At 41.9% G+C, this 12,939-nt stretch overlaps 1 long non-coding RNA gene across 1 annotated transcript; it reads left to right on the top strand.

The window, feature by feature from the left end:
- Positions 1-4,101: 4,101 nt before the first annotated feature.
- On the top strand, positions 4,102-5,230 carry LOC128759690 (uncharacterized). Its single transcript, XR_008414618.1, has 3 exons — positions 4,102-4,505; positions 4,629-4,724; positions 4,794-5,230. It is a non-coding gene; the product is annotated as an uncharacterized LOC128759690 (long non-coding RNA).
- Positions 5,231-12,939: the final 7,709 nt, after the last annotated feature.

Raw genomic sequence — 12,939 nt, 5'->3', positions numbered from 1 at the left:
CATCCAAATATCCATGAGTCAATTCCAAGAAGTTGCTTAATTTTCCCAGGAATATTTACTCAGAATTCTGGCCCAAAAAGAGACAGATTCAAGACAGATTCAAACAGATTCAAACCCTTAATTCGGATGCAGAGCCATGTGAGTCTCTGATAACTTTGTGAGACACTTTGCTTTGTTAGACACGATCAAAGAAAGTGAAAGGTTATTTTTGCCATAGTTTAGTCATGGTTTATTTGTTGTATAACTTCTCTGTGAATTACTTCACTCAGTGATGCTGCAATAGTGGCATGTCCGTCCGGAGAAGAAGAATGATCTTGTTTAATAGCTTTACATTCCTTGGATGAATGCAGACACTAACAATGTTGGAACGTGGCAATGGCTGGTGCAGAAACACACCTTGTTTACCTGTGTGGATGCTGCGCTTCCTTTCACCCTGGTGCTGAGCTCATCCTGGCCGATCTGGCTGTGGTTGTGTCTGCTGTAGAGCAGTCTGAGAGGCACCGTGTCCTCCTTCCCCACCGACCTGCTTTCATCGCGGATATCCTTCCAGCTCGCCGCTGCACAGAGAGAACCGGTAGTAACTGATTAAAACAAAACATCGCCGTCTGAAAATCAATGCCGGTTGTTTTTCTCGCCGAACACCTATCATTTATCACGAAATGTATCACCAAGCTGTGAATAGTGACTCTGATACAAACAAAGGCCTGTTTATCTGTAGAGGCGAGTTCTTTTTCGAGAAATATCACATTAGCATTCTGGCAGATTTTGCCCTGCCGCCCATAAATCCACTCCAAATTGTGGGTTTTTTTAAATGACTTTATTGGCTTTTGATCACATTTCTAGCGACAAATATATCCCACATTGTAATATTATGTGCTTGTTTTATGTAAACAACGCTTATTTTCTTTCGTTTGGACCGAGATAGTTTTGTGAGTCCCTGTTAAATCGTAGTATTGTGACGTTTACCCTGCTGGCCATAAATCCACTCCAAATTGCTGATTTTTTAAATGACTTTATTGGCTTTTGATCACATTTCTAGCGACAAATGTATCCCACGTTGTAATTTTATGTGCTTGTTTTATGCAAATAACGCTTATTTTCTTTCGTTTGGACCGAAACATGGTCGACATCCGTTCTATTTCGCTCTAAATTGTGAAATTTTAAAACAAAACCTTTTGTTGACTTTTGATCGCATTTCTAGCGACAAATATATTCTATTTTGGGTCGGTTATCTGCGCGCACTGAAAAACGTGCAATAACTACGTTTGTTCACTTGGCATACCGTAATCCTTTGAATACTTTGCCTCAAAAATCCTTTCTCTCGTACGCGTCATTTCTCAATGGCTTTGTGAATGGCCTCTGGTCACGTGACTGATAGAACACAAAAACATGGCGGACACCCGTTCTAGTTTTGCTTTAAATTGTGAGATTTTAAAACAATTAAAAGCTATTGTTGCGTTTTGATCACATTTCTAGCGACAAATGTACGCCTTACTTTCATTTTTTCCGCTCGTTTCATGTATATGATGCTTCGTTTTTTCGTTTTGACCCAGATTATCTCGTAGGTCTCAATTCAATGTATTATTGTACAGCTGGCCAGTAATTCCGCAGCCAATTGCGGGGTTTTGTTGAGTTGTAATCACATGTAATGTACCTTTAATTTTTAAATATTATGTCATGAAAATGATATAATATTTATTATCCGACTGGGGAAGGAAGTGGATGGCAGGAACTGACGTCACGGACCAAATACGTTATTTATTTATCATTGGTATCGAATACATTTCTACGCCAAATAGTATTATCGGATATTTAAAATCGTATCAACTGCATATAAAGTCTTTTGACAAGAAAGGAAGTTCCATGATTTATTCGTTTTGCTGAATCACGCTTCGTTCTCCGTCACTGACGTCAGCGGAAGCGCAAGCGGACCATTTCAAACCTCCCAAGCCGTAGTTTCTGTTTTTCATTCTGTTTAAATATGTACACGTGATGTGTACGCCGACGTCTCTTTGGAGATGTGAATTTATGCTTTGGATGAATAATTCAATTATACAAACACGTTGGACTTTGACGTCATCAGTGGTCGACCAGAACAGAAACATGGCAGAAAGTCATTCGGCTTGACTTCGGTAAAAACTCCTCTTCTTTTTTGTTTATCATCCTTTCGTCTATTTAGAGTCTGTCAGAGATTTTGTAGAATTGCAATACTGCGTTCGCTGTTGGTACTGTAGAAGCTTATTTTGTTCTCCGGGAGTTGCCATAGTTGGCAGGGGGGTGTTATGTTGGACTGCGCGGGTTTTTGGGTCGCGTCTAACGGAGACTGAAGGCACGAATAATGTTGTTATCTTGCTGCACCAACGAACTTGGACCTTATTGACAGCTGTCCCCGCGGATTTACCAAATGTAACCCTCGGCTACAATACTGCGGACACCAAAGACACGGAGCTGAATGATTTTGACGTGAGTTATGTATTTATTCTATTTCTTAATATTTGAATTTATTTAGTTTGTTTTTTGATAACCTTTCTCCGTGTCGATGGTTGTTAATATGGGGGTAACTTATCCGGTTTCCATTTCTTTTCTGTTCTTCTTGCTGATTTGCATAGTCACGCCCACTGTGTTTAAAATCAAGTGGCCACTGATAAATTGGTATTCAGGCTGTACTCACTCAACTGAGGAGCATCATGGATGACGATGATGCCTTATTTCTTGCTGATTTGCTGTTGGAGGAATGCAAGGTCGGCATTTAATGCTCTCATGATCTGTCCTGAGACTTTCTAACAATATGTAATATTGTGTATTAGGTGACGCTAACATTTTCCATTATCTTTATTTTAAGAATACTCAACCTAAAGAATCCTCAGAAGTGTCTGGACCGGACAAATTTACATTTGTTTGGGTTGAGGAGGACGAGGAAGGGAGTCCTATCCCAAAGAGGAGGAGAACAGGGAAGAAGCGGGCAAAGAGTTCATCCTCAGGTGATTTTTGTTCACTAACTTTATGGTCTCTATTGCCTGAAGAACTAATGTCAGTCAACTGCTTCAGTATTTGATTGATTTGTCATGGTTGTGGGGCTAACTATTTGACACGACACTGTCCTAGTGAGGACATTTCGCTGAATACAGGACATAATGTTTACATGGTGGAGTAGTTAGTATAAGTGGTTTACTGTAATGCAGTTAACTGGTTTATTTAATTTCAGAGTCCTGCTTAATGTTAGTAATTTGTTTTGGATGTTTGTTGTTGTTGTTGTTGTTTAAGGTGAGAGACAATGGTCAATTGTCAATTGGGTCAATGAGTCCTCACAAAGTCCTCACAAAACACAATTATGTGTGTGAGTTACAAAACTCTACTGAAAACAATGGTGTCAAAATATTGGCTAAAGGGAGACGTGTCTTGAAATAGTTAAAGAAGCCACTTTGACCAGAGGGGAAATCCTTCTTTCAACATGAGGTCTTGACTTGGACCCTATCTTTCAGCTTCATACAATGATGTCCTGAACACCCCCCTCAGGTACATCAACATGTGAATAGAGCCTTTGTCTTTCATAACTAGCTGATGTTGATGGGCCATTATGATTAACAACAATTGCTCCCTTGGACAGGGACTTATGGCATTCAAGTACACAAACATTACCATATTGCACCCACCCAGTGAATACATCCTACTGGGTGGATCCTCTACTACACTTGGACGGGTGACTATTACAAATGAATACATCAGCAGTAACCATCAAGCAATCCATTGTTAGAAATGTGCATGTAACCCAGGAGTACCGGTTCTTGACAGTTGGAATGTTTGATTTGACTAGTACCTGCTCTGACTTTCTTCTTAGCCTCAGTAGTTTAATGTCGAACTGTCAACAGATCTATGGATTTATTTTCAACATACTACTATTTTCCTGCTTTTTATTGTGACGTTTCGAGTCCATTTGTCCATTTAAACAAATCTCCCTACTCTCAACAGTGACTTCTGGGAGCATGCACTCATTGCCATGTGCTCCATCTACAAGTGGACATCAGCACGTGACTGAGACCGTTCAAGATATATATTTTAGCAGCAGTTTATTTACCCTCTTCTTTCCATGTTTGTCTTATTGCTGCTACATTTGGTTACCTTACCCTGTTTTCTAGGATCCCTCATTCAAGAGGTGCAGGACCTTTTGGGACCTGCCATAGACCCAGCACCTTCACACTGGAAAGACAGGAAAGCTTCAACTCTGGAAAAGTGGACTGTGTTAAGGCCGTATATGGTTAATCAGATGTTACAGTCTGAGAAGCCTATAGAGGGAACTTGTCACCACTGCAGATCTAAGACTGCTGTTGTGAAATGTCAGGATTGTTTGCCTAGACCACTTCACTGTGCAGCCTGTGATGTTTCCATCCACAATTCCATGGTTTTCCATAATAGATCATCCATGATAGAGGGATTCTACAGGCCACTGCCACCAACCACTCACATCAGGGAAGAGAAGGGAGGAAAATTCTCCTTCCATGAAAGAGGTCTGTACTGAGATAATATATGCCACCAATATTGTGTGTGTATATATATATATATATATATATATATATATATATATATACACACAACCTCTTTTAAATTATGTTCGTTTCCTATCTTCCCAGAGTGCATTTTGCCAGTAATGCATCCATGCTATGACTGCTGCTCTGGGCAAACAACCTTTTCTGCAGGAAAGCAAGTAATTCTGATTGGAATGAATGGTCAGTTCCTTGTGTATGAATTATATTTTCTATTTTCTGTTCGAAAATTTTGTTATGTACATATTTTAGGTCGATACAATGTGTCCCTCCCAACTGTCAGCTGCTCCTGTGGGAAAGCTTTGGATGTCGGTATTAGTGAGCTGATTGAAAGTGGCTACTGGCCAGCTACAGTCCATTTTGAGACGCTGTACACAGTGGATTTGTTCGCTACATACGAAGAGCTCAAGATTACTGCACCAGGAATGTAACGACAAGCTTTCGTTGGTATGCTTGAGCAGCGCACAAAACTCTTTGGTCGGGTTAGTACATCATTGGACTAATTGCCTGCAGAATTGAAAGAGTTTATGTGGCGACACCATACAAAAATCATTCCTGGAATGGTCGTACGCAAAATTTGAAGTTGAGAGGCTGTCTGAAGTTGATCAGTTTCGGTGCCCAGCCTGCACACCCTCAATGTTAGCTGTCTCAGTGGATGGGAACCGCAAGCTTTATCACTTTAAGAGCCATTCAGGGTATGTATAAGTTGTTTCTACGGCATGCAATACATGGAACCTTGATAAAGGTCACCCCTGCTTTATGTCTTTTAGACCAAATGGCTTTTTCGAAGGTGTCTTCTTGGCCAACGACACCGAGGTGACCTCCTTCGTCAACCACATCAGGGCATCAACAGGACATGTAAAGTTTATTTAAATTTCACTGCACGCTTTGCTCTGTCTACATCTGTTTTTCTTCATCTTGAACAGAATCCTGGGAAAGGCAGGTGTGGTGGAAGCGAATGGGTGGCTGCACGAGAGTCCTCCAACAAGTCTGCGAGTAAAGTAGATGAGGAACGGGTCGAGGTTGCAGTGTGTCGTCATGGCATTTTGCTGAAGGGACTGAACATGTTCCGTGGGGAGATATTTGCCTATCCTTTATATCTCCAGAAACAGCTTGTTTCACACAATGTTCAGTTTTTTTGCTCTGATGTGGTATGCAAATATTGGCCATATTTGCAGAGGGTTGTTGGCCACTGTCCTGAGTTACAGGTCCTGTTGAACATGCAGCCCTTTCTCTCCATCATGCACGCTAAAGCACATTCATGGATGTGTGAGGTAATGATTGTCAGGGGCTTTAATTTCACATTATTTCCCTCCGTCCTCGTCCAAATGGTAACATGCATATTTCTTTCACTTGGAATGGGGTGGACGGAACCAAGAGGGAGCAGGAACAACAATAGGGGAGGAAGTTGAACAGGTGAACAGTTTCCTTTCTTGAGCAGCCCTATGTTCCAAGTACATGTCAAAAGCTGGTAAGTACATTTTTTTTTTTTGTGTGAAAAAAAAGTTACAGCTAAAGTTGTACAAATCAACTAGTAACATAAATGTGTGTCCATTGTGCATTCAGCCCGCACAGACATCCTTACCATCCAGGCCATTGGCTGGAACAAGCGGAAGACAGAAAATCTTGACCGGACTTTGGCCAAACGACACATCAAGGTAAAGACCACACTTGTGTGTTTCATGGTGCATTAGACTAGTTGCAATTGTTTGTTAATCCAACACGGGTTTTCACAGACTGTGCAGAGGATTGCTGAAGCGTCTGAGGAGCTCAAGAAATTGGCTGGAGAGTTGTCTATTCAGGAAGACACTGTTCAGCAATGGGTGTCTGATGTTCAACAGTGGACTGCAGGTGAATACCTCAGTGTTTTATGTACAATTCTGACGTAAAATAAATATTAATTATTTTTTCTATATTCAATCAGAAGGACCATGCAGTCAAAATGAACTTGAAAAAACCATTGAAGGACTGTATCTCAGCATTAAGCAGCGGAAATATCAGCTGTATCGTCAGGCTGGTAAGAACAGAACGAAAGAAAACAAGTTTTTGATAATAATGTGTGACTGAGCACATATTCAGTATTTTCTGTTTAATATTCTAGATGGCAACAAGAGAAGACATCTGCTTAGAAAAAAGATTTCAGTGGAAAAGAGATCCTTAGAAGATGCCATCACAAAATACAATGCTGTTGTGCCAGAAACTGGCAAACTCCCTTCTCCCAACAAGCTCCTGGCTGAGGAAAACTATTCCTGGCCTTGGGAATGTAAGTACATCTAGGATGTGTTCAGTTGTCTTCATATCTATAGGCTATTTTTAATTACATTGTAAAGGCTTTAGATGAAGCAATTACAGGTTTGACCGAGGTTGCTGTGATTGGATCAGACAAGCTCCAGAGACAACTTCCTTTTTACTTTTGAAAACTGAAAGAGACACTCTTCTATATAATTCTGTCCCATGGGAGAAATTGCCTGGTGTCATTAGGAGGAGATGAGTATGCAGTGTAATAGAACCCACCTCTGAAAGTACACAGACACTGTGGGCAGTAGTTCACCACTATAAAAAATGTATATGATGATTTGCAGGTCATGGTGATATGTTTAAGAAAAAAAAGGTCTTCGACAAGGTAATGCTGCTGAACCACCTGAAGGAAGAGGAGGTCATTGTTGTCCGTGAAGTCAAGCAGCACTGGGAGTACATGAGGAATATGCCTGGAAATATTGAAGAGATTTCCTCCCAGCTTTCAGAAGGGATCACTCAGCAAAGTACAGTTCTATTTGCTACTTGTACTGATATACTAGGTTAGTAGTCTAACTTATTGTAATGTCACTGTCAGGCGGCACAGATGCATTGACTGGGAGAGGACGTGAGGGGCTATGTTGAGTTGTCCAATGCAGCAGCAACACGTTGCGTTCGGGTGGAGAAAGAACGAGAGACATCTATCCTTCTAGTCCAGAATGTATCGTATTTATTAGCGAAACACACGCATCATTCTCACGGTGTGACCGCAGCTTACCGGAACAGGTGACGACAAAAACATGTTTAATGAATTATGACACAGTAGCGCCACACAGTGGTACTTTCGCGTATAGAACCAAAACACTCATCACACACAGAAACTGGGAACATACTGTCTAACTTAACACCCCCACTTGTTCACAGTTTCCTGATTTCACAAATAAACAGATATACAGGAACTAATATGGACATCTGCCCAACATCATTCACTCTCCAAAAACAGCATGTTCAAACTTCTTCAACTTTAACTTACTTGCTGGTTTGGTCATAATATCAGCAACCATCTCATTAGTTGGACAGTAAATTAAACTTACTTTCCCTTCATTTACAGTTGACCTGATGAAATGGTACTTTATATCTAGATGCTTAGCTCTCTGCCTATTCACTGGGTTCTTTGCAAGAGCTATTGTTCCCTGGTTGTCTTCATACACAACAGGCTCTCTGTACTGGGATTTGTCCATGCCATCCAGTAGGTTCTTCAAGTAAATGCATTCCTGTATGGTTGAAGCCAATGCCAGATACTCTGCCTCACAGGTAGAGAGAGCTACAGTAGGTTGCTTTTTGGTTTTCCATGAGACCAATGCACTGCTACAACTGAGACTTACACAGTATCCGCTGGTACTTCGTCTGTCGCTGGTATCAGATGCCCAGTCAGCGTCACTGTAGGCCTGTATACGCAAGTCCTCAGTTTGGTTCCTTTTGAAACAAAGACCTTTCTCAATTGTGCCACTGAGATATCTGAAGACATGTTTCACCGTAACCCACTGTTCCTCTGTAGGCTCGGCAAAGTACTGTGACAGTCTGCTTACTACGAAACTCAAATCTGGTCTGGTAGCGGTTGATAGGTATATAAGGCTTCCAACTGCCTCCCTATATTCCCTGACATCACTCATTTTTAATGCATTCTCAGAATATTCAAGCTTCTGTTCACATGGTGTCTCTCGGCTTCTACAGTTTACCATGTTGAAACGTTCCAACACCTTGTGAGTGTACTTTTCCTGAGTCATTTTTACACATTCATCAGATTGATCAAACTCAATACCCAAAAAATGCTTCAGTCTTCCCAGATCTTTCATTTTAAACTTCCCTGTAAGCATCTCTTTCACCTCTATTAAAACCTTGTCATCACTGGCTGCCACAATCAAGTCATCAACCCATATGATAATGATCATCTTCTTGTCTTCTGACTCTTTCGTATAAACACAATGATCAGCAGGGTTTTGTTTGAATCCCTTCTCGGCCAAACAATCGTGCAATACTTTGTTCCAATTGCGGCCAGATTGTTTGAGACCATATAGTGACTTTTCTAGTTTGTACACTAGTCCATCTTTCTCCTCATATCCCTCTGGAGGATTCATATAGATGTCATAGTCTATAGGGGCATGCAAATAAGCAGCTTTCACATCCATCTGGTGGAGAAGCAGGTTCTCCTGTGCTGCTTTCTGTAACAACACCCTGATACTTGTGAGACTTGCCGTCGGTGAAAACGTTTCCCCATAGTCTATTCCCATGACTTGGCTGTAACCTTTGGCCACAAATCGTGCCTTATATTTATCTTTTCCATCAACATCACCTTTGACAGAATAGACCCATTTACCCCCCACAGTTTTCATGCCTTTTGGCAGGGTTGTCGGAGTAAATGTTTTGTTGTCATTTAATGACTGGACTTCCTCATCCATGGCTCTTTTCCATTCTTTACTGTTAGCAGAGCTAATAGCCTCCTCATAGGTCTGTGGAACACCACATACAGCCCGGTAACAATAGTCTACTATGTTATGTGCTGCATCGCCATCATTTTCTTCACATACATAGTCCTCTAAGTGACTTGGTTTCTTCCTATCTCGAGTTGGATACCTCCTATTGTGAAGTTCATCATCTGTCATACTCTGCTGTATCAGGTTTTCGTCATTTGGTTTCTGAACTGATCTTGAGCAACCACTCTGTTCACCTTGCTCTTGTGTGATCTCCCCTTTCTGAGGTTGTCTCATTTCCTCATAACAGACATTTATGTCTCTCTCACCAGTCTGTGTCTTCTTCTCAGCAGCTGCTTTGCTCACAAACTTAACCAGTCTGTGTTTTACCACCTTGTTTGTATCTCCGTGATACACCAAATAAGCTGGACTATTTTTATCAAACCCCACAAAACGTCCCTGATCACATTTGGAATCTAATTTTCCCTTTTCCTGCTTGTACGTATAACAAACTGACCCAAACTTCTGCATCTTTGATAAGTCAGCCTTCTTTCCTGTCAGCAACTGGTAGGGAGTCTGCCCTGTTCTTCTGCTGAAACATCTGTTACGTATGACTGCTGCCATCTGTACTGCATAATGCCATAGTCCTTTTGGGAGCTTGCTTTCAACGAGCATGCATCGGCCCATCTCAAAAAGGGTCCGCCATCCCCGCTCCGCAGTCCCATTCTGATGAGGGGAATATGGAGCAGACGTCTCATGTCTGATTTTATTTCTCCTCATCAGTGTTTGGAAATCACTGCAAATGAATTCCGAACCATTATCTGAGCGTAAACATTTCACCTTCCCATAAGGGGATATATCTGCTAGGAACTTTTCTGTAGCATGTGTTGTGTCACTTTTCTTTTTCATGAAATATACAAATACAGTGCCCGAGTAATCATCCGTAAATGACTGCACATATTTGTAACCATCTACTGACTCTGTTGCTACAGGACCTGCAAGATCTGTGTGCACTAGCTGAAACGGGGCCTCTGCTTTTGTATCAGGTTCCCTATTTCTCGTTTGGGTAAATTTCCCCTGAATACACACTTCACAATCCTTTTCGGGTCGACGTGCTTTTCCCTTGATTTGCATTCCATCAACCACATCCGGCAGCTTAAGAACATCATCATAGTTGCAGTGGCCTAATATCTCATGCCACGTCTGGACATCATGACATGCATTGCATTTGTCATTTGACTCATTGTCAATATGCAAATAATACAGATGATCATACACATGGATGTCAAACCTCGTACCTTTTCTGGTTATTAGTGCATCTTTTTCGTCTTTGAAAACTACTTTGGCCCCATTTGCTGTTGCAGCCTTCACCGAGAAGATGTTCTGAGGGTATGAAGGTATGAGTAAAGCGTCTCTCAGCATTGCTTTGTGTCGATGTCCTTTGCTGTCTATCAGAGAAACTTCTGCTGTCCCCCGCTTCTGTGCCACTCCACAGCACCGGGTCCCGTCAGCCAACTCGACACTGTGCCTTTCTGGTCGAAAAGTGCTGTCAAAGCTTTTAAATTTAGTTGGATCGTTGATTATATGAGAGGTAGCCCCTGTATCCACCATCAATCCTCTCTCCTGGATGCTGCTTGCCAGTTGCCTTTTGAGGTCTGTGGCTCCATCCTTTATTCTGAATGCGAAGTCAGCGTCTTCCTCTTGATCCCTTACTTTACATGCTTCATCTCGTTTATCCTTATTGGGCTTGTCTTTACGTCGACATGTGGCATCTTTGTGTGTGTCACTTCGGCAACGGCTACACCACGTCTTCTGTCGACAATCTTTTGCTCGATGACCCTTATTGCCGCACTTGAAGCACACCATCTCTGCGTCGTCCTTGCGCCGGTCCTGTGTGTGTGATTTGGATGACCGGAGCCCGGTCCTCCCCTGAGTCTTCATCACACTATCGCTTGACTCAGCTGCTCTTATCTTTTCTGTTTCTTCAAAACTTCTCAACTTAGTTTTGAACTCTGAAAAAGTTATGTCATCATCTGTATGTGCTACATGTATAGCGAATGGCTTGTAACTCTCCGGCAGCCCTTTCAATACCATTGCCACAAGCAGACCATCTCCCAATGTCTCACCTGCATTTCGCAGTGCTGTAATGGCGGTTTCGGCACTAATGATGTAGTCCATAACACTTTCGTCGTTTCCTTTCTGAAGCGATGTGAGCATTGTGTATAGATTTATTATCCGTGGTTTTCCTCTTCCAGCATAATATTCCCTCAGTATTTTAAGAGCTTTTCTTCCGTCGTTAGGTGCATCCCTCATCACCAATGAGAGGCTCTTGTCGTCCAAAAGTAGGATAATCTCGGCGTAGGCGTCGGCATTTTTCTTTTCGTCAGCCGCTCTTTCTTCCTCGCTCGCTGGTTCTCTCAGAACAGTGTCCTTAAGTCCCAATAAGTGGAACTGGCCCAACATTTTGGTTTCCCACAGTTCGTATTTTCTTTCATCGCCGTCAAACGTCAGTCGAGGCAACCTGCTTGCTCCTCGATCCATGCCTGCTAGCTTCTTTCGTTTGCTAGGCTAGTGTGCTAATTGCCGATGGAAACTCTTACTTTCCCGAACGGCTCCTGGGCCCATAACCTGTTGAGTTGTCCAATGCAGCAGCAACACGTTGCGTTCGGGTGGAGAAAGAACGAGAGACATCTATCCTTCTAGTCCAGAATGTATCGTATTTATTAGCGAAACACACGCATCATTCTCACGGTGTGACCGCAGCTTACCGGAACAGGTGACGACAAAAACATGTTTAATGAATTATGACACAGTAGCGCCACACAGTGGTACTTTCGCGTATAGAACCAAAACACTCATCACACACAGAAACTGGGAACATACTGTCTAACTTAACAGGCTACTCTTGTCTGCTGAAGAGAAGACTGTCAGCAATTCAAGCTCAGCAGGGTGCAGCTCGCTCAACGTACCAACGTGTTTTTGGATCGCAAGCCTTGTCTCTCGATGATTCGTCCACTGGTGATGAAGAACCCCATGATAGCAGCTCCTCCACCGAAGATGAAGAACACTACGATTGTAGCTCCTCTTCTGAACTTTGACCTCCCTCATTAAAAAATTAGGAAAACTGTTGTAATTACCTGGCCTGCAGTATGAATGTGAAATGTTAAAATAAACTGTCCTGCAATTGACTCTTTTTCTGAGTTATGTACTATTACTATTTTGAAGTAGATGCTGATGCTTTTTATGTAAATTATGAATTATTAATTTGAGATTTGTTGGTAGGGCAGTGAAATACGGCTTTTCATGCAGCCTCAATAAAGTCAATTAACAGGCTATGTTCACTCACTTCACTGACTTTCTTTTGCTTGTCTGTACAATGCTTATGTATGTTATTCAATCATGTGCAAGTACACATAGGAACACACAGACTTGGTAAACCAAAGCAGTACGATGAATGAGACTGCTGTTTTGTTGCAGGAATAATGAGTCAAATGGTATGAGCAGGTGTTGCAATGCATTACCTTACTTATTTCTGAATGTTATTAGGGTTAGAATTAGGGGTTTCCATGGCCCCTGGCCACCTAAATGGGTAAGGTCATCAGTAAATGCTTCTCATCGAAGTTAGCTTAGAACAGGTAGAAATATCATAACCTGGATTACATCCTGAATACTGCTGACAAAGGCACTAAGAG

Source organism: Synchiropus splendidus, chromosome 5 (genome assembly GCF_027744825.2).
Source record: "Synchiropus splendidus isolate RoL2022-P1 chromosome 5, RoL_Sspl_1.0, whole genome shotgun sequence".
NCBI lineage: Eukaryota > Metazoa > Chordata > Actinopteri > Syngnathiformes > Callionymidae > Synchiropus > Synchiropus splendidus.
Note: the sequence above shows the minus strand (reverse complement) of the source record. Positions and strands in the feature narration are given on the sequence as shown.